The sequence below is a fragment of the Accipiter gentilis genome, chromosome 4 (assembly GCF_929443795.1).
Source record: "Accipiter gentilis chromosome 4, bAccGen1.1, whole genome shotgun sequence".
Classification (NCBI taxonomy): domain Eukaryota; kingdom Metazoa; phylum Chordata; class Aves; order Accipitriformes; family Accipitridae; genus Astur; species Astur gentilis.
Window position 1 is genome coordinate 24,174,977 of NC_064883.1, and position 20,403 is coordinate 24,195,379.

Here is a 20,403-nt window from a genome sequence, read left to right on the forward strand (position 1 = left end):
CAATACCATCAAATGCGAAAAGTGGTTTAAATTCACAATTTCTGTTTCTGGATAGTCCCATGAAGGGTAAGTGGGATTTGTGACTAATCCTTTCAGGTAAAGGCTCAGATTGTTATTGTTGGAAGAAATGAGAGCGCTTATAGCATTCATTGGTCTTTTCCTTCTTCTTTTATGTTATTATTATTGGGTACTGAGTAACAGTAAAAATTTTTGCAGTTAATTAATACAGTTTTTAAAGATCAGTTAGTTTGGATTTTCCCAACATGGAATGTTGGATAAGGAGCATATCACAAAGAATATACATGTCCCTCATTTCCCTCCATTAATGTCTAATATTTGTGCAGATGGAATCCTTTTACTTTAGGATAAAAACATACCTTCAGTTTCATTTTTTTAAATTATGGAGTTGAATAAAACTGAATGGCCATACTTTGTTATTGGAACTTTACACACCATTATCAGTGAGGCCTTGCAACTCATATTTTCAGTCATCATTTCAGGCATTACAGGGGGGAGTATAAAACAAAGAAGTAAAAAATCTTCATTGTATGCTTTACCTTTTGTCATTATTGCCTGACTACCTGCATGATAAACCAATAAAATGACACATTTTTTTCAATTTGCACTGCAAAGGTGAGGAATGGGCAAAGGTCCTTGCTATGGAGAGGTCTCACAGAGCAGCGAGGCAAATTGCACATCCTCAAGCAGATCAGCTCACCCACGCTGCATGAGGAGGCGTTCTCCTGTGACGCCTCCAAATCTGCTTCACCCTTACCCCTTTAGAGAAGGCAGTATGTCAGCATGAGCAGTGCAGGCCTGAAAGGTGGACCTTGCGCTGTCTTGCCCACATGGGCTCAGCCATAGCCTTGCAGAAGATATGATGTGACACAAAGCAGTGCAAATGCAACAAGTTGAAAGGGATGTGAGGTAATGCTTCCGAATAGACTTTTCATTATAGAGGCAATTTCTGTAAACCTGAATTTATGGTGTTAGAAAATGAAGTAACCTTCTCAAGCTAGCAATACTTTATACTAACATTTTCTGTCAGAACACATTGTTTTGTTGGAAAGGTATTAATATTGATACAGTGCGGGTTATTATTACGGTTTTGACAGTGCAGGAGAGAGACAAACTGAGTGTGAAAGTACAAGTATACATGTTTATGGGCACTTATGTACCCATATGCCATGTGGCATTCATGCCATACCAAGAAACAATGTATGGCCATGTTACTTGCATGAGCTGCAGAAGACAAAGATTACCTTACCCGTCTGCTACAGGAATCTGAATCAGTTTAGAAACAAATACAGCCCTGGAAGTGAATCTCAGATTCATGTTTTGACTGTTTTGGGATGAGGCTCTCAGTCTTGTTTTCTCGTATTTTTCACAGTTTCACCGTAGAACAAGAAAAAGAAAAAAAATGAAAACACAGCAACATCTGCGTTTACTGGAGCATTTTTTACAGCCAGTCAACCTGTAATATATAACATGAAAGATATTGAAATAGCCTATCTTCATTTTTTTGTACTCGTATATGAGATGTTACTTTCCAAAGAACTGTTTGGGAAAAGAGCATTATATTGCTGTTATACTTCAGCTTTTAATGTAAAGTGTAACAGGAAACATCCCTGAGGGAAGGGGAGCACGCTATGCAGTTGCAATCTTTCAACAGTTGTCCCCAAATGATTCCAACATGGAAAATAATCTGACAGAGGGCAGAAGATATATATTTGGAAAAAACAGAATTAAGTTCCTTCCTTTATAAAATATTAATTTCCTCTAAAAACTTTTACAAATATTTTCAGGTGTGAAAGGATTTATAACAAATCTATATTAGAAAATGTATATAATTGCATTGTAGATTTTATTGCTATGGACCAAGGTATAAAACAAGGTAAACTGGAGTCACTCTGAGCAAAATTTTCATTTTAAAATTTAAAAACACAGCATCCAAAATATGCAAACACAATGCAACAACAAAGAATATACAACATCCTGAAAGATCTATTTAAAAGACTTAGAGACCTTGAAGACCTCAAACCTTATAAAACATATTTGTGTCATCCAAAATTAAAAGCATTATCTTTATTGCTCTACAAACTTGGTGAAATTATATGATCTTCTTGCTTCATGAACTATGTTTTTACCATATATAAAAGTATGATGATGGTTTGAGGATGCTACATATTTAATATTCATTTATCCACAGTTGACATAAACAAGTGCATGGAAGCTTCAAATGGAAAAATATTTCCACAACAAAGCAAAGTCTCTATACAATGTATAAAAGGTGGGGAAGTGTTGTTAACATACAGAAAACAAACAATAGAAATCTGTTTATCACTGAGTCTTAGCCTAAAAAAATAATGGGTCTATAAAACATAACACAGCATGTTAAGAACAATTTCCATATTTCTTTCTCACTAATTACTCATTGTTTAACATGCAATCATCTTGAGCCAGTGCCTCCAGAAATGCTGTTCTAAAGTCCTAAGACATGACTCAGCATTTTACAGGTGTAAATTGCAATAATAATTTACTGCTATAGGTTGTTCACTGACGTGTTACTGATTTTATCTTGCCAAAATACCAATGAAGCCTTCATTCACAAGACATGTAAAATTGCTTCAGATCTGTAACTTCAAAGGAAAAAAAATCTTAGTTCAACAAGAAATGGACTTATCACTATAAGCGTATGTAATGCGTATAGCATGTATGTAACAATAACAGGAAATTATTGCACTGTAACTTAAGTAAATTAATTTTCAAAATTCTCTCTTATAGGTGTTTGTAGATAAAGGAGAGGCTGCCATCAGGGAGACAAATAGTATATATGCACTGCTGTTCTTAAGCTTTGGACTAATTTCTTTTGTCACTTTTTTTCTTCAAGTAAGTTTTTGTTACTGCAGTTGTTCATGGTATTTGAGGCACTCTCTCTCAACTGTGCTAAGTTCTCAGCACCTTGGTGTTAAGCAGTACACAAGAAAAACAATGATGAACATTCACTATCAGATAGGTTCAAAATATAGTAAAAGGTTTCAAATGTTCTCTGTGCTATAAGCTGACCTCCATTTCCTCAGCAAAGTAAAGTTTGCGTGTAGGGCTCACACTACACCACAGCCTGTGTAGGAAAACCCAATACTGACAGCTCTGATAGTACTGATGGTAACTTTGGCAGCACAGGTTTAGATCAGGTTTTGAATCTTCTGTCCTGAGTAAATGGTTGCCTCAACATCTGCTCTGAGCTCTGTGCAACACTCCTGTCAGCATCTGATCTGGTTGCACTGAAACTGCTCTGCATGTACATGAACTCAACCCCTTGGATTTCTAAGAAAACATACCAAAAGTAACTGAGAAAGACCACATCATATGCTTAATTTAAGATTACTCACAGCTCCATACCATGAAAGTTAATTAATATTTCAGATCACCTCTTCGGTCTATGGGATGCATCCTTCTGTTTGTACAGGGTCAAAAAGTTTTGACCACATTTTGTGAAACAGAGTCTAAATTTCTACGCACACATAATTGTTCACGTGGTCATGTGTATTTGCCAATGTGTGGAATTACGTATATTGTGGGAAAACTGCCAAGTTTCTATATAAATCAGTTCACTTGTTATGTGACTTGACGCGCATCTCATTTACATGCACAAATCCCTTTAGTTATTGCTCAGCTACTTGTGTTGGCCTTGCCCAATCATCTGTAGACTTCTGAACACCACCTTGCAACCTATTGCCTCATGCCCCTGAGGCAACAGGGTGCCTTTTCTGAAATGATGTCCAGTCCTTGGCTCTCTTCAGGCAGAATCAACCTCAAAATTCCAACTTCTGTGATGCCCTTGGAAAAGAAAAGAAATTGGTGGTATATCTCTTATGGAGATTTCTCCACCCAAATGTGTCTCCCTGTCTCCCTCATCTCATTCCTGCGTAGTCTGACCCTGCGTGGCCCTGGCCCAAGAGCGACAGATTCACCAGTACATCTTTGTGCACACTGAGTTGTGTTGTAGTCAGTGAGTATCTGTGCAGGTTCAGAGGCTTCCTCTAGAAAATAATAAGTAGCACTACAGTTTTTTTGATTGGAAGCTCTTTGAGAGAGAGAGGGAAATCCCTGGTATTTGTACAGTGACTAAAATGATTATAGGGTCTTACTTGTGATAGCACCAAGCCTGTTACTTTGAAGTGAGCAGTTTCTGTTTGAGATCAGGTGTGATAAAAATATTCCTGCAATTAAAACAGTTTGGTGGGGCCTGAGGACTATTACATGGTATACACTTGTTCCTCAAAAAAACAATGTCTCATTCTTTGCTCTACCCTCATAGGTGCTAAATTTAGCTTTTAAAAACTTTGATTACCTCAGTTACAGCTAGAATATTTTTTGGTTAGTAATATTCTTTTTAATAGTATACGCAGATAGTCACTTAACTATTTATCTGAAAAAGACAAAAACTGCATTTAGGTAATAAAAAGGCTGTTTTGTTTTTTTTTCTCTCAAACTGGGTTTCACATTCAGCAAAGCTGGAGAAATACTTACAATGAGGCTGTGATCCATAGCTTTTACAGCAATTCTGAGACAGGTAAAAGCATTATATATTTAGCTTTCTGGAGCTTTAGAAATGCTTGTTTGTTTACATGCCATAAATTGTCTTTGTGTTTAGTTAAGTAGCCATGCTGCTATCATATCCATAAAGATACCACGCTGATTTCTTTAGCTCAGTTTAGAAACTGACTGGACTAACAGGTCCAGGTAGATATTTTAAATGGTTTTAAAACCTTTTTATTGATATAACCATAGGTCAAGTGTAAGAAACCTCAAAGGTAATGGTAGTGTTTATTTAGGATATTTAATAAAATCAAAGCACCTTTGGACTGAGGGCCAGAGAATTTAGGCTGTACTCTGAGACTAAATCTGAAATTCGGATCAGCCTTCATGGTCAGCTAACTCCATGTATAGGCTAGGATCCACAGATAATTACTAGTGAAGATTATAGGGCCTGGGTATCTGACTAGCTGCACTGACTAAATTGGTGGCTGCTCCTGTGTAGCAAAAGGAGAGAGTCAAAGAGAGCCACAGTAGGGGTCAAGGGTAGAAACAGGGCTCTGCTGTCAGTAGGAGCACATTCAGCAGTGGAGTGAAAACTTCTTAAAACAATCAGCCTGAAATCCAAGCTCAGCAGCCTCTAGTTGCTAAGCAGTGAGGAGGATGGCAAGGATCCTGACTGCCTGCGTAACCAGCCTCATTACCGTCGTTTGAGGGCTGGCGTTAGCTGGTTCCTGGTGCTGGTGCTCAGCACCCCTGCTCTGCTGCAGTGTGGGTAATGTACCAGTGCAAACTGGTAAGCCCTGCCTGGGAGGCACAGTCTGCCCTGGTACCTGTCCTGAAGGCTTGCCAGCGTTTCCAGTTCATATTTCAGCACAGCTAGAGCTAACTCAGGTATTTTTACCCCTCTTTTGCTGCCACTCCTACCCTTACCGGTTGATTTCCTACCCAGTATTTTTTTTTAATTCATCAAGTATTTCAAGGAAATGTTGGTATTCAGTATTTTATTATCAATCCACTGCATAAATTCATTCCTTCCCTGAATTTCTATTACACTTTACTCCCAGCTGACGCAGCTGTAGGCATGCATGCGATCCCTGAGGCAGTAGAAAGCAGAGCAACGTGACACTAGACACATCACTCCCTTGCCTTTCAGTCACTACAGACAGTGGTCTATCCCAACCACGCTGTTCTGATGAATCAGCAAGTCCGGGACCAAATAGGAGGTTTCTAAACAGGCACAACTCCACCACTTCTTCAGTCCATACAGCTGAGTGAAGTTTTCCTGGACTCCACAGAGGGGTGTTCCCTCCTTGAGAAGTTCCCCGAGCCAACCTGAGCCGCATCAGCTTCCCTTTTGTTAACCCCTTTCACTGGAGGCCCAGATGCCCCCTTTCTTCTGGTTTGTAGGGGAAGGTATTATAGGTCACCTCCTTGGAAATTAAGTCCCATGAGAGTTTTTTTGACTAGCCCAGGAGTAAAGTGAGGTCTCTAAGACCATGCTGAATCCCAACAGATCCCTGGAGGAAGGGCTTGAAAGACCCTAAGGGTAACAGAGAGGTTTTCATGGTCTGAGTCAAGTATATGTCATTATATTCACTTTTCTCACCCTGGTGTGAAAATAGTGTCCACCTGGCATCGTGTTCAAGTATCAAGGACTACAGCAGTGGGACCTGAGAGGGTTTTGTGTATTAGCAGCAACACATGTGGTGCATTCTCCATATCATATAACACCAAAGCTACCGTCGGGCTAGGTGAGCCTACAGCCAGACTGAAACTGTTGTACATCTTTTTTTCTTACTGTATTTAAGAATACAGTACTTTACTGCACTTAAAAATAATCCCTCACCCTCAATAATACCCCAAGAATTCAAATTGTAGCATGTTTTTTGATGTCTAAAGGTTATGCATTTATACACTAATGGTAGAAAATATAAAAGCTCTTACAGTAACCTTATGAACATGTTATTACACAAAAATTCCATATGGTTGCTACAAACTATGTGTGCATAACGTAATACAAATACTTAGATTGTTTCATGATAATAAACTTTTGGGTTTGATATTTGGCAAATCTGGAGGAAAGATAGAGTGAATGTTTTATTTTTGCTTCCTAGGTTTAAATAAGACAAATGTTTTGCATTTAATTCAGACATTTTCATTTTCAAATAAGTCCTTTAGAGTCACTGATCCCTCTGACCAATTAATTTGAATTGCTAATGAGATACAAAAGATTGACAAGATTTTTTCCCCTGAAAATAGTGTCTTCTGGGTGAGGAAGAAGTAGTGTTGAGTAACCTCCCAGTACTGCATATTATTTTACATATGTCTTCTCAGACACCACAGCAATTTTGCAGCAACACGCAGACTTTCGTAACGCTTCACAGCAGGCGTACAGATTTCACAGTACTTGTAACTGACAGAGAATTAAGATGTATTTTTATCTTTATATCAGGAGAAAGTATATTGTTTAGTTAGTAGTCTTTGCAGATGCATGTTATACATCCAAGTAATTGACCCTAAATGACAGATTCCTTTGTATTGCTATTTAGTGAGCATCTGACCGTCAAAACCGTGTTAAATTCACAGGCAAAAAATTCTTGTAAAGATACATTTAATATGAAATAACGCGGTAGTGTTTGTGCTATTGCAAAAAGGATATACAGATTGTTAACACAACTTAGGTTTGAGGTTTGTGTTCCTGTACCTTTATTAAACTTTTAGGTCTATTGTATTTATGGTTACGTGTAAAGAACACCATACTGTGTTGTCATATGTGTGTCATTCCGCTGTAATCCGAAGTGATTAAGTTCTCTTATGTAGCCTAATTAGGTGATGTGCAGACTAAAGTTTTTAAGATGATAAACTTCATGTTGTAGGAGATCAGCTGGTTTGATGATCCCCAAAATAGCACTGGAGCACTAATTACAGGACTTGTTAATGATGCCTCACAAGTGAAAGGAGTAAATAGCAAGCACTGGCACTTTTCATGTCTGGTTTAGCGTGGAGTAAGTTACAGATTGGATTCTATAGGTAGAAATCCTGTACCCACAGTCATCTGGAAGCTGTTATTATTTATTAAATAATATAATATTGTTTATTAAATAATTATTTATTAAATAAAGTTTATTTTCGTGTCACACAAAAATTTAACATCATAATAGTAGGTAAGATATGTATTTTTTTATAGATACATATCTTTTCTTTTAGTTCATATTAAAGTTCAGTCCTGTTATCACTAGTATCAATGAGTCATCCAAGCAGTCCGTTTACTAAAAGTTATTTGTCCAACCTGCTTAGATGTCTAGACAGCATTGTATTTCCCTGCTAAATGTTACAAATATTAACAAAATGCTTAAGTGTATGCCTCAAAATGAGGATTGCTCTCATTACAGCACTATGTTTCTTCACATGCTTAAAGTTAAAACTGTTCAGAGAGAAAAAATGGTCATCTTGGACTCCAAGTTAGGAAATTCATGTTTCAGGAGACCTAGCAAGTTTGAAGACATGGTTCTATGTCTAAAAATACGAGATTTATGAAATGTCATTGTATTTTCTTTGGCAAAACATGAAAACAAAGACTCTGAGTGAATAAATGGAAACAGAGGAGGAAGACTAGATAAGTTACAGAAGACTTGAGGGAATGATTTGTACAATAGAATGGTTTTTCAAAAGATAAAGCATCCCGTTCTGCAAAATATTTAGGCCAAATTAAGCACTTTCAGATATCCTCTGGTGAATAAACCTCAATTGTCTATGTAACAAATATTTTCTGTCTAGTTTTCAAATAAAAAGTGTAATCTACAATGGTTTCATTCTTTTCCAGGCTACAGGTTCCAGACTGGCACTAATTGCCAAAAATGTAGCTAATCTTGGGACTGGGATTGTTTTGTCACTGATCCATGGCTGGCAGCGTACTCTTCTGCTTTTAGCCATTGTGCCAATTATTGCTGTAACAGGAACGATTCAAATGAGGATGCTTGCTGGACATGCAAAAAAAGATAAGGCGGCACTGGAAATCACAGGAAAGGTGGGTTCAGTGACATTTTAATTTGGTTTTATGCTGTACTGCACAGTGTTGCTTAATAGGGACATTGGTGACGGATCAAGAATATACTCCTCAAAGAAGTAAAACTCTGTATTGTTGTATTGTTCTGACAAAACGGTGATAGCAAATATGAAGCTGAAAATTGAAAATGTGAGTTATTAATTTATGTGCCAAAGTATTTTGTAGCATTCAGACTGTACCAAGCATTTTAAAAGTCATGGGTCCCTCATGCCTGTCCCGAGTTTGCGTTCATGTTCCTTATTCTTTCCCAGCACTCTGCTTTTTTTCCCTCTCTTCATGTCTTTCCAGCTTGTTTCCTTTCAGAGCCCCTCTCTTCTACCTGTCACACATCTTCTCTTTCTCTCACTTTGCAGTTGTCTGTGGGCTTAGTATAAAAAGGCAAAGTATAGAAACCATCGGTAACAAGGATGCATGAAAACATCATTGCTGACAGTGAAGCTGACTGTGCCCTGCAATCCCTTGCTCTGATTTTCATTCCTTCCCCTCTCAGCTGGGAAGGGAAGCAGGAGCCTGAGAATCTGCTTCAAAGAAAAATGTGAGTGTGGCAGCAAAGAGGGAGGGTGTTACTTCATTTCATAACCCTGAGGAGAACTGTTTTCTCACTTCCCAAGATGTGCTGTCTCAGGACATGCTTTGTGAGGACTGGGTTTTTGACACACCCCAAGGAGCACAGCACCTCTGTGATCTCCTCTTCTGCTCTTTCCCTCCCTCCCGTTACACCGTGGTCAGTTGTGCAGAGGAGTCTGGGCACAGCAAATCTTATTCTTTCTTTCCATGGTCTATATTAGGAAAGTTTCTCAGAGGTGCTTCTGTGACTCCAGGCTGATTAGAAAATGTTCTTGGGTGTTTACTCCTAGCCCTGTTCACACTGAAATAAAAAGAAGGAAATTCCTCTTGGCTTCGCCTGCCAGGCATTTTGGTATAAATCTACATAGCAATGATTCATTGTAAGGTCAAATCACAAGGCATCCACAGAATGTTGTCTCCTGACACATGTAAATGAGTATTCTCTCATAATATTTTTTCCCAGTAAAAATTTAAAAAATAGTCAAGAGAATGCAAGGGAATTAACTCATCTTTTATTTATCGTGATTTCTACAACAGTTTTCAGCTGAAACTTACCATGCGACTTGAATTTAACAAAGTCTCACAAAACTCTTCTGAAACAAGTATCCAGTGCAATCATTGTATGATCTGGCTAAAATTATTATCTATTTTCTATGTCTCCTTCCAGATCATATAATGATTGCGCTGGCAACTTATCAGCTCTGGCTGATGACAATGCTTGGGACCAAGAGAGGCAAGAGAGCGTAATGCAAGGACCAGAAGTGAAACTTGGAAACCTCTGTGAGCTCACAGGTTGGCTGTTAGAAACAGTCCAAAACAATCTTTCTTCTTAGAAGACCAAATTCATTAAAGGTTGTTAGTGAGACAACTGTAAAGCTTCTCAGCCTCAAAGCATATTTAAATTGGCTGTGCAGAAAAAAAATTCACTTCACCTGTCTGTAAAACTATTCTTATCAGTAATAGAGACATAAAGAAAACATGACGTTTGCCTTTGTAGGGGAGCCAGTTAATATTTACACGCCGTTATGTTAGTTTTTCCACGTTATTTAAGTATTTCAATATCTTATCCCTCGTGTTACTTTGTTGTGTTTCTTATCTGTAGATTGTCTAAACATTTATTCTACTTATTATGTAGAAGTAATGACGTAGAAAGAAGGGTCTGCCAAATGCACGGATATAGTTAAGGTTTTGGAGGTTAGCTCTTGTGTTTAGATCTGCTAGGCTTTTCCTTTTTCCTACTGAGTTGAAGACTGAGTTGTGTTTGCTTCCAAGCTGTTTTCTACACTTACAGTAAAGGCTGATGATTCACAAGCCTAGAGGTGTTTTGTTACACATTAAAATAAGATGTTTAAAGAGATTTATTTTTAAAAGAATATATGTGTTGAAGAAAAAATTAAAAATACTGTTACTAATTATTCATGAAGTTTTGCCAAACAAGTAACCTGTTGAGTGCATTTTTATGCACTGAAATATTTTAAAGTTATCTCATAGTCAAGTTGTTTAGAGCTGATTATCTCATGCCAACTTCCTTGGAGACTATTTGTAAGAACAGTTACAGGATTGTTAGGCAATGACCTGAATATCTGGTTTTGGCAGACTATATTAATCAAAACGATTTTTTGCAGATCCCCAGTTTCTGGCAAAATTTAAAACATACATTTTTTTCCATAGCAATTCAGCAAAATGTTTCACTCTCAACATATCAAGCAAACCTAAAGGAAAACAAGTCCCAAGCATCTATTTTTAGCTCTAGGTAAAAATCTACTCTTTCTCTTTGAAAGAGGGGTTCTTCCTGGAAAACTGCGCATGGAGAAATGCCATCTTCACACGAGAGATAAAATACTCTCATTTAAAGGTAGTACAGAAACAACATAGCTAAAAGAGTAAACGTAATTTATGCCTTCCTTATGAGCAGCAGAATTCATCATACACTTATCTAATGGAGTCAGTTAGCTCCTGGCACAATCCATGAGCACATGTTTTGGAGTGGTACAGACACTACAAGGGGCTTCTGTGAAGGTAGTGGGATTTCACAGTGTACAAATCTTACATGGGTGACAATATGCGAGAAAGAATTGAGCTTGAGTCCTAGGTCGTAGGTGACTTTCGAGACAGTGGATAATTTTAAATTTTCTTTTCCCGTAAAATGAGTGTGTTGGAACTAAATTATGAGCTGGAATGAATATAGTGCTCCATGAATATACCTTACAAAATCACTTTCCAAGATGCTTTACATTTTGAGGTTTGATTTGCTGGATTTGACCAAGGCTAAGTCAACTGTTGTTGTTATTAAAAAATTTGCTGATGATATAAATTAACTACAAGTAAATCCCCTTAATATCTGGGGACCATTAAGAAAATTAAGGCATGAGCTTCCACTAGTTTTCAATCAAGATTGGGTACCTAGCACCATTAATAATTTTGGAAAACTTCTACTGTTTTTTCTTCTGTGGAAAAACAGGAAAATTTTCAAAGATATAAAATTAATAGGAATTAGATGCCAAGCTGCCATATGGGCCGGGAAAATCTGTCTCCACATTTTTCAGAATGGCCAGTGGTTTTGAGTTTCTCCTTTAGGAGTTTTAAAAGAATCCTGATTTCCCAAAAATGCTGAGAATGCACTTTGGGAAAGAGAATTTCTTTATGGGTGAGCTCAAAATCACTAGTTGCTTTTGAAAACGTGGACATATGTTTACCCTGCAGTTCCAAATGCATTTGCAGATGATGTAGGCTTGTTCAGTGTATCCTGACTGGGCTCCTGCAGCAATGACAGTTGCATGGCATCATCGCTGTAACAGATTACACACGCCCACTGGAAAATAAAAACCTATTGCTAGCCTGTGCTAAAATATATGCTGTCTCAAATTCACTGCTATAATCCACACTAATTGGATATATTTAACAGCAGCATATCTACAAATGTTGCAACCATGCTTTCAACAGTATTGTAGACATACTTCTATTGCAGTTATTCTATTTATCTGATTAAGATTAAAAATTTCCATATAATCTTGTTTTTCTGCCGATGAATATCTGCTCTCCAATACAGATGGCTTCAGAGACCATAGAAAATATTTGAACTGTTGTTACTTGGACTCAAGAAAGAAAATTTAGGCATATGTATGGACAAAGTTTGCAAGCATCACATAGGTAAAGGAATGCTTCTTAAACAAAAGTTATTGAAATATTCCTTTTTAAAATTAGCATAAATTATCAACAATAAACTGAATCACAATTTATGTCTGTCAGTGCATCGTAAAATCTTTCATTCCAAACTCAGCTTTGACATGAAAAATACAGATTATCTTTCCCTTCAAGCTAATGTTCTTGACATTTTAGCTAATGTTCTAAAGGTAACATTCTAAATTACTTCTTTTTTTTTTTTTTTACAAAGTCTCCATGATGTTGTTATTGGCTGCTGTAATTCTAGAAATGGAAACCTTTATTAATTCTTATAATCGTGAGCCCTTTCTGAGGGAATCTATTGTTTAACAAACAAAAAGTCAGTTTTTACCTGTATGTTTAGGGAAGATTCCTATAAAAACAGAGGGATTTTCCCAAGGAAGGAACCAAAGGGGTGGACCTGCATAACAGCTTCTGTATTTGTTTACTCTGCTATTTTATCAAAGTACTATTGCAGAACATATGAAACCTCATGAACTGTCACTTGCTTTAGTTCAATGTAAGATAAAGCACAAAAATTTGTTCTAGTGAAGTAATTTCTGCTTTGTAGAAATTCTAAAGTTCTCAATTATTTTCCTCATGTGTCAGTTAGTTGAAACTTTGAATTTCAACTGTATTATAATTTTGAAAATAATTTTTATGAATGTATGAGGTGAAGACAAATACAAATTGTACACGCTCTAACTATTTAGAGTTGGAGCAATTTCTTCTTCTATCCCAATAGTCTCATTGGGTTTTGTAGACAGAGAGGAAACTGAAGCGTATGTGAATGATGATGTCTTAGGTTAGGATACTACAAAGAGCTAGAGATTATTTTACTTTAAAATACTAAGGACTTGTGGATTCCTTTGAATTATAGGATACTCTTCAGATTCTTGAATGTTACAAGCAAATGTACAATATGATCATGATTTATTTTTTTGTCACAGAAATTCTGTAAAGAAGGCACATATCTTTGGATTTACTTTTGCCTTTACACAAGCTATTATGTACTTTACTTACGTTGGGTGTTCTGGGTTTGGTGCTTTTCCAGTGAGAAATGGACATATGCAGTTTAAAGGTGTGCTTTGGTAAGTATCTCTCTGTTAGGTTCTTTTTTTTCCATATGGGAGAATATATTTGATTTTTCTATACGTATCATGAAATTACGGAGTACAGAAGTGAAAAAATCGGTATATACTTCTGTTTTCCATTCTTCACCCTTACATTCCCCTTTCTTTCTTACACTATCACAAATCCAAAATAAGTGATGCTTTTAGACTGTGTTTAGCTACCTACATATGATTTCCCTTGTAATCAGGTTGCCCAAGGTACAAGGAAGACAACATGAAGACAGGCCTTGTTTTCATGGTCAACAAGGTTTCTTTAACAACAGAATCATATGGCTTAGCTGTAGGGAGTGTGGGTAGGCAAGATTAAAAGGTAAGTGGAGCAAGCAATGAGTGAAACTGAGGTGAGGAAATTATGAGCCCTGGGCTGGAAGGCAGGAGCAGTGGAGAGCAGGAGAAATGTTCGGCAAACACCCAATCTGGAAAATGTCCAGCCAGAGCTGAAAAAGCTTCTTTGAGTGTTTCTGGTGAGTTTTTCCCACTGACTGGCACCTTCTCAACCTTCCCTTTCCTCTGTCCCTATCTCTAGCACCTACCCAAGTCTTTTGCTTTTCTCCCTGCAGCTGAAATCCCTGTCTGTATTTGTCAATAGCCACCTTGTCTCCCGTACACATTCCATGCTTGCTTTCAGCCTTGCCACACACTTGCCTGGCAAAATAAGTTGCAGAAGCTAAAGCAGCTTCTTACCCTGATTCCACCAACACCTTCTCAAATACCAGCATTATCCTCTCTTCCCCTACGCATTCAAGTGAATCCCTTCTCCCCGTGTATCTCCTCTCCTAATGCCCTTTGGTCATCCCAGATTTCATGCTTCTTTCTCATCTCCCGTTTGCTTTCTGTCTTTTTCTCCTGAAGTCAAGGATTTGGTTGTGCCTGGAAGACTGGACCATTCAAAAGAATTATGGAATGGCAAATTTCTCCATAATCCTCAGACTGCTCCACAACTAATACCTTCATTTTTATAGATGAAGAAACTGAGCTGCAAGGAACTATACATCCTACCACATCTCATGCATTAAGAACAGAAATCAACACATCCGTTTCTAATAAATCCAGACGAGTGGGCAAGGAAGGGAAGCTTAGAGTGCTACTCTCCTCCCTACAAACAAATTATGGATTTTCTCAGTAAGCAAAAAAGTCACAGATTTTGCAGTAGGCAGCTCTTACCCTACCTCAGCCTTATTAATGGGTATTTATCTGAAGCCCCTAATCTGCCCATAAAAGCTTTTCTTGCCTTTGCCACGCCAATGTCAATATAGTTTTCTCCTTTTTATCTTTACAGAGTGTTTTCAGCTATTGCATTTAGTGCAAAGGCATTAAGACAAAGCACTTCTTTCACTCCAGACTACGCCAAAGCCAAGATGTCAGCTGCCCACTTGCTCATGCTCTTTGGAAGAGTACCCTCCATAGATAGCTACAGCGAGGAAGGAGAGAAGCCTGTAAGCAAGCACAGTGTTATGCACAGCACAGCATATTCCTCTAATTTATTTCAAGCCTGTTTTTCTTTTTTTTTCTTCCACCCACATCATAGCGACTGAGAACAAGTACTGTGTGAGCCCATCTGCATCTGACTCATTTGACCAAAATGGGGTTAAGCTTTGCTTTGTGTCTTCTCCTGCCACAACCTCACCTGTCTCTTGGTGAAATATCTTTAAGAGCCAATGGCAATAGGGTTAATGCAGCGGAGGTAATTTTTCAATACATTCTTGCATGAAGCTACCTGAGCATGGACCTTGAACATATAACTAGGCTTCTAACATTTAACCGAAAATTTTTGAGGGATAACTTATTTGCAAGTTGTCCATAATAGATTGTCACATACTTTAGTAACTGACAATGTATATGAACTTATGGTTGCATGTGGCCTGTCACATAACAAAGAGGACAGAATGTTCCAGAAAACTATCACATATATATTATAAACCTGTGTTTATTATGTATATATGTCTATATATGCATATATATGTGTACACACATAATAAAGGAAAGTAGCTGTGAAGTCTTATGAAGTGTCATACATTTGAGCTGTTATGTGGATTGGTCATTTGCATAGGTCTATATTTACATTTTATATATACTCATTGGTATGAACTATATTTCTTCTTGTGTAGGCATATATCCATATTACATATATCACGTTACATTTTATAGTACATTAATTAGAAAAGATCTTTAAGTAGAAGGATTGACTCTGTGCACAGATCAAAAATAGTAGATTATTTTCAGTACCTTTAAGGAAAAAAATAGAAAAAAACCAGCAAAGAACATGCCAAGAATCTGAATGAGGTCCTTGCAAAGCAGACAGAAGACAGCCACCTAGAATTATTGTTACTTTTGAAAATGTAATCTGTTTAACAGATGGTGTAAGAGAAGGTGTCAGAATTTGTGTTTAGGGAACAGATTTTTAATTAAAATATGCCTGCAGAGTAGAATATTTAGGAGAGAAGTTGTATTTTCACAATAGCTTCTCACTACATACTAATTCCTGGGAAAAAAATAGAAGTCTGATCCTTTGGAAAAACGCCCAGTGATCTCTTTTATGAACGTTCTTCATAGTCCATTATGATCTGTTACATTAGCCTAAAAAATTGACCTAACTCTACTGTTTCAATCAGAAAATTTTTGGTGGAAACATAACATTCAACAATGTGGCATTTAACTACCCAACCTGACCAAAGGCTAAAGTGCTCCGAGGTTTGAACATGCATCTAGAAAAGGGACAAACTCTGGCTCTTGTTGGTAGCAGTGGCTGTGGAAAGAGCACTGTTGTTCAGCTGCTTGAGAGATTTTATGAGCCACTCAGTGGAGAAACGGTAAATGTTCCACATCAAAGTGTAAGTTGCAGGTACATGATACATGCTTACTCTATTTTATGAATATAATGTATTTGCTTTTTTTTCCCCCTCTTAACTAATCTCATTACATGTTTCCTAGTGTAACTACTCACTTTTGTCAACGTTTCTTATATAATTTTTTGTAATATTTTTGAAAATTAAGGGCAGGAACACATGGATTTTCAATATTCTCTATGCAATCATGGGGCAAGTAGAAGGAAAGTAAAATTTCTAAATTTCCCATGCCATTTCAAGTTATTAGAACAAGATCCAATGGAGAGAAGTTGCTACATTGGCCTGACCAGAGCTTACTGGTATCACTGAGGTTTAGTTTAATTAGAGTAAGGATGAATTGTTGGGAATTTAGCAGCAGCACTGCTTAGGGTAGCCACTGAACTTCATTGTGTCATTGCCTAGCATGTAAAAACTAAGTAAAGGGAAGATGACAAAAACCTGAAAAGCTCCTCTTGGATCTTGAAGCATCTGGAGGCTGCAGATAGATATCTGTGTGTTCCTAGGACAATTTTGTACTTGCCAAATAAAGTGACCTCATATTTAATCTGTTTCTTCACTTGCATCTGTATTTCATCCATGGTCAGGGCTTCAGGTCAGAGGATTTTGATCCTTCCTCTAAAAGTCAGAGAAAAACATGACCACCAGACTTTCCAAACCCAGATATCTACCTCCCACCATAGTCCTGACTCTCTGCGAAAAGCAAAACTGTCATCTGTAGCTGAAACTGAACTGCAGTCTGAAGCACAGATAGCCTCCTTGACAGATGGAGATGCTGGAATGACCTTTTAGCTTCTTCTCCCTGGAGTTTGTATTTGGTTCCTGATGCTTGTCAATGAGAGAATGGCCTTGAACTGTGAGAAATCTTTTTCTAAGACTGGAAAAAATACATACTTATTCAGTGCTTAATCATTTAACTGCTCTATTACATTCTGAGGGAGTAAGAAGACAGATTGATCTCATCAACCCACACAGAAAACAACTGGCAAGTTGTTGTGGCTTAACTCCAGCACAAGTCAAGTTATTCCTTACAAAGTAGTCCCTATTCTCATGTGCACACAAATGCAATTTTTCTTGTAAAGATAGAAACATTTAGCCTATTATTTTTCAGTTGATCACTGTACTGAGGAATCCGAGCTCTGGGTTAGGTCTCTCTTCAATGCCAGGCACGTATAAACAGAATAAAAGGATGATCTGAGCTTCAAGGGCCCAATGTCCCAGTGTACCCGCAGGCACAGGATGGTGATTTAGTCCACAACTCATTAGTTCTGCTTTAGATAGAAGTCATGAGGATAAATGCTGATGTTTTATTTTAGACAAAATAAATCTCTGCATAATGGAGACAGATAAACTTATAATTGTGGATGCTAATGTCCAGATAAGGTACAGTGGGATGAGGAGTTCAAGTGCTGATATATAGAGTTTTACACATGTATCTCATCTTACATGAGCAAGTGATGGTAGATGAATTTTTCTCACTGATGTATAAAGATGATATTCAGTTATTGGATTAGGGGCTACTGTCCATTACTGTCCCCCATTACTGTCATTTGAGAGATGAGGACATCTGACTCCCAGATCAGCATAATAGAGATGGGATAAAGCTGCTAATAAAGGAAGTGGCTGTGGAAACACTTTATGGTATAGATCATCTACTGGTTTCTGAATCAGATCTTTCTGTCACCAGCATAGTACCAATGTCTCTAGTACTGATAGCAAGATGGCAGAGAGAGTAGATCTGTATTGGCTCTTTTAGTTAGGGTGATAAACAAGTGGGGTGCGATACAGTGGCTTCATACAGCTGAAGTTTTTCCAAGATTCATAGAGACATCTGACGTTATTGTATTGATTGCAACATAACTAGGCTTTAACAGTCACCTCCCATCTCTGCTGCCATGCGTAAGTGCCTAAGTTAACAGACTCATCGCATGAAATGGCCTGAGTGCCCTGTCTGCTAAAGGCCTTAATGGTGCTAAATTAAAAAAAAAAAAAAACAACACCCAACAACCCCCCCCCCCCCCCCCCAAACAAAACCCAGCCATTTGTAAAGTACTATGATTAAAATATTTTTTTTTTCTGACTTTTTAGCTCCTGGATGGCCAAAATGCAAAGACACTAAATAGCCAGTGGCTGAGAGCTCAGACTGGTATCATCTCACGAGAACCAATGCTGGTCGAATGCACTATTGCTAAAAACATTGCATGTGGGGATGCCAGCTGGGAGGTGTCACGTGAAGATTGTCAATGCAGCAGAAGATGCCAATATTCATTCCTTCACTGAATCACTACCAAAGATAATTAGGCCCTCATTTCCAACTTGGAACTGGGGGAAAAAACCCTACAGTGCCTATTCATGCTTTCCTAAGTAAATATGGGTTAAAAGCATTTATATTTCCATGACTTACTGAATTAGACATTGCAATGTGTGTCCCCCCCAGAAGACCTGAAGGACAGAGAGCTAGGAGGTGACAGCGGCTGCAGGCATTTGCTCAGTCCCACCGCCACAGATACCTGAATGGGGGGAGTCTTTGTCTCCACAGGAGAAGCGACTGTTAATAAAATAACCTGGATGATCCTGGTACTCAGGCAAGTCATTCTAGGGAGCAAGGGACATGTAGAAAGTACTGAAAAAGAGGCTGGTTACTTCCCTTTAGTTAAGTGAAAGCAACAGGAAAGTGCTAAGGCAGCCTAAGGAGCGCTGGTCTCGCCCTCCTTTCTTTCAACATCTCATTAGCCAGGTGCATAAAGTCACACACAGAGTTAGCTTGGAAATCCAGGCAGAAACCCACCATCTTGTTCCCGCTTCCTTCTCTCCCTTTCCTTATTCATACCTGTTGATACCTCCTGGTTGCATCTGATGTGACAAGCTGAGTCTCCAGCAGAGTGGATCTTTTTGCTGCAAAATAAATAGCACCTTGGAGGGAAAAGCAGTCTCAGGTTTTCTCCATTGGTTGTGAATAATTACGCTAGGACAAAAAACAAACCCAAAATCCCTGAAGGTGATCTGCTCAAGCCCCACTGAGCAGCTGCTGGCAGCTGAATGTAGGCAAAGGCGTTTCCTACCTGCTCTCTGAACTGAGCCGCTGAAGCTAACACCTGCTTGTCAGCTCGCTCCTGTGGAAAACACAGGCTAGGACAAATATTTCTCATGTCAATGAATTCCCACAGACTTCAGAGGTTGGTGGGTTTTCCCTGCAAAGCCTCATCCCTTAGATGAGAGATGTACATTTGTTCACACAGCAGTAACAAACGGGGGAAGCACAGAGCTGGAATCAAATTTTGTGAGTAGATTTGCGTCAGCTTTAAAACAGGGTGGGAGGCAGATGAGATTTTGATTTTGACTGGCTTCTCATTCATCCTAAATCACTCTCAATGTCTTTCAGGCTGACTTTTCTTCTTACGGAGAACTGGGGCAGCGAAAGAAGAGCTGACTGCTCAGGCTGCTCGGTGCTAAGCCGAGTCTTGGGTTAGCTCCCAGCAACGTCGCAACCTTCCTCTCGCACCCTGCACTCAGCTTCTCTGCACCTTGGTCCCCTACCCCAAAACAAACGACACTGCTCTTGCTCAGCATCACGGGGTTTGCTCTGCAGTTAAAGAGACTCAGAAGTGTGTTTCTCAGCTTAGCTGCTGTATGTAGGCTCCTCACCCACACTTGCCCTTGTGGCTGGGAAAGGGGCTGCCCCAGACTCATCACTCAGTGGATATGCAGCTCAAATGTCGCATTCCACAGGATTAGATCCAAATCCAGGTTTACGCTCATGCTTACTTTCTGTATCTAGAAATACAGTACACGTGTGGGAGACAAAGGAACCCAGCGCTCTGGTGGTCAGAAGCAATGCATTGCTATTGCCGGAGCTCTTGTATGGCAGCCCCAAATCCTGCTGTTAGATGAAGCTCTGCACCGGATACAGAAAATGAAAAGGTATCTTGGCTTCGCAAACAGGAATGGGGATTTGCAAGTTGGCTGGTCATGCCAACAGGAGGCTCTTCTTTTGTAAAAACCAACCAACCAACCAACCAACCAACCTTACCCACCCCCCCATCCCCAAAACAATGCAGTATTATCAATTTTTGAAATAATTTTATTGCAA

The 20,403-nt window shown here is 38.5% G+C and overlaps 1 pseudogene; it reads left to right on the plus strand.

Annotated features, from left to right (window-relative positions):
• LOC126037951 (ATP-dependent translocase ABCB1-like) overlaps window positions 1-20,403 on the plus strand; it is a 45,328-nt pseudogene that overhangs the window by 23,904 nt on the left and 1,021 nt on the right.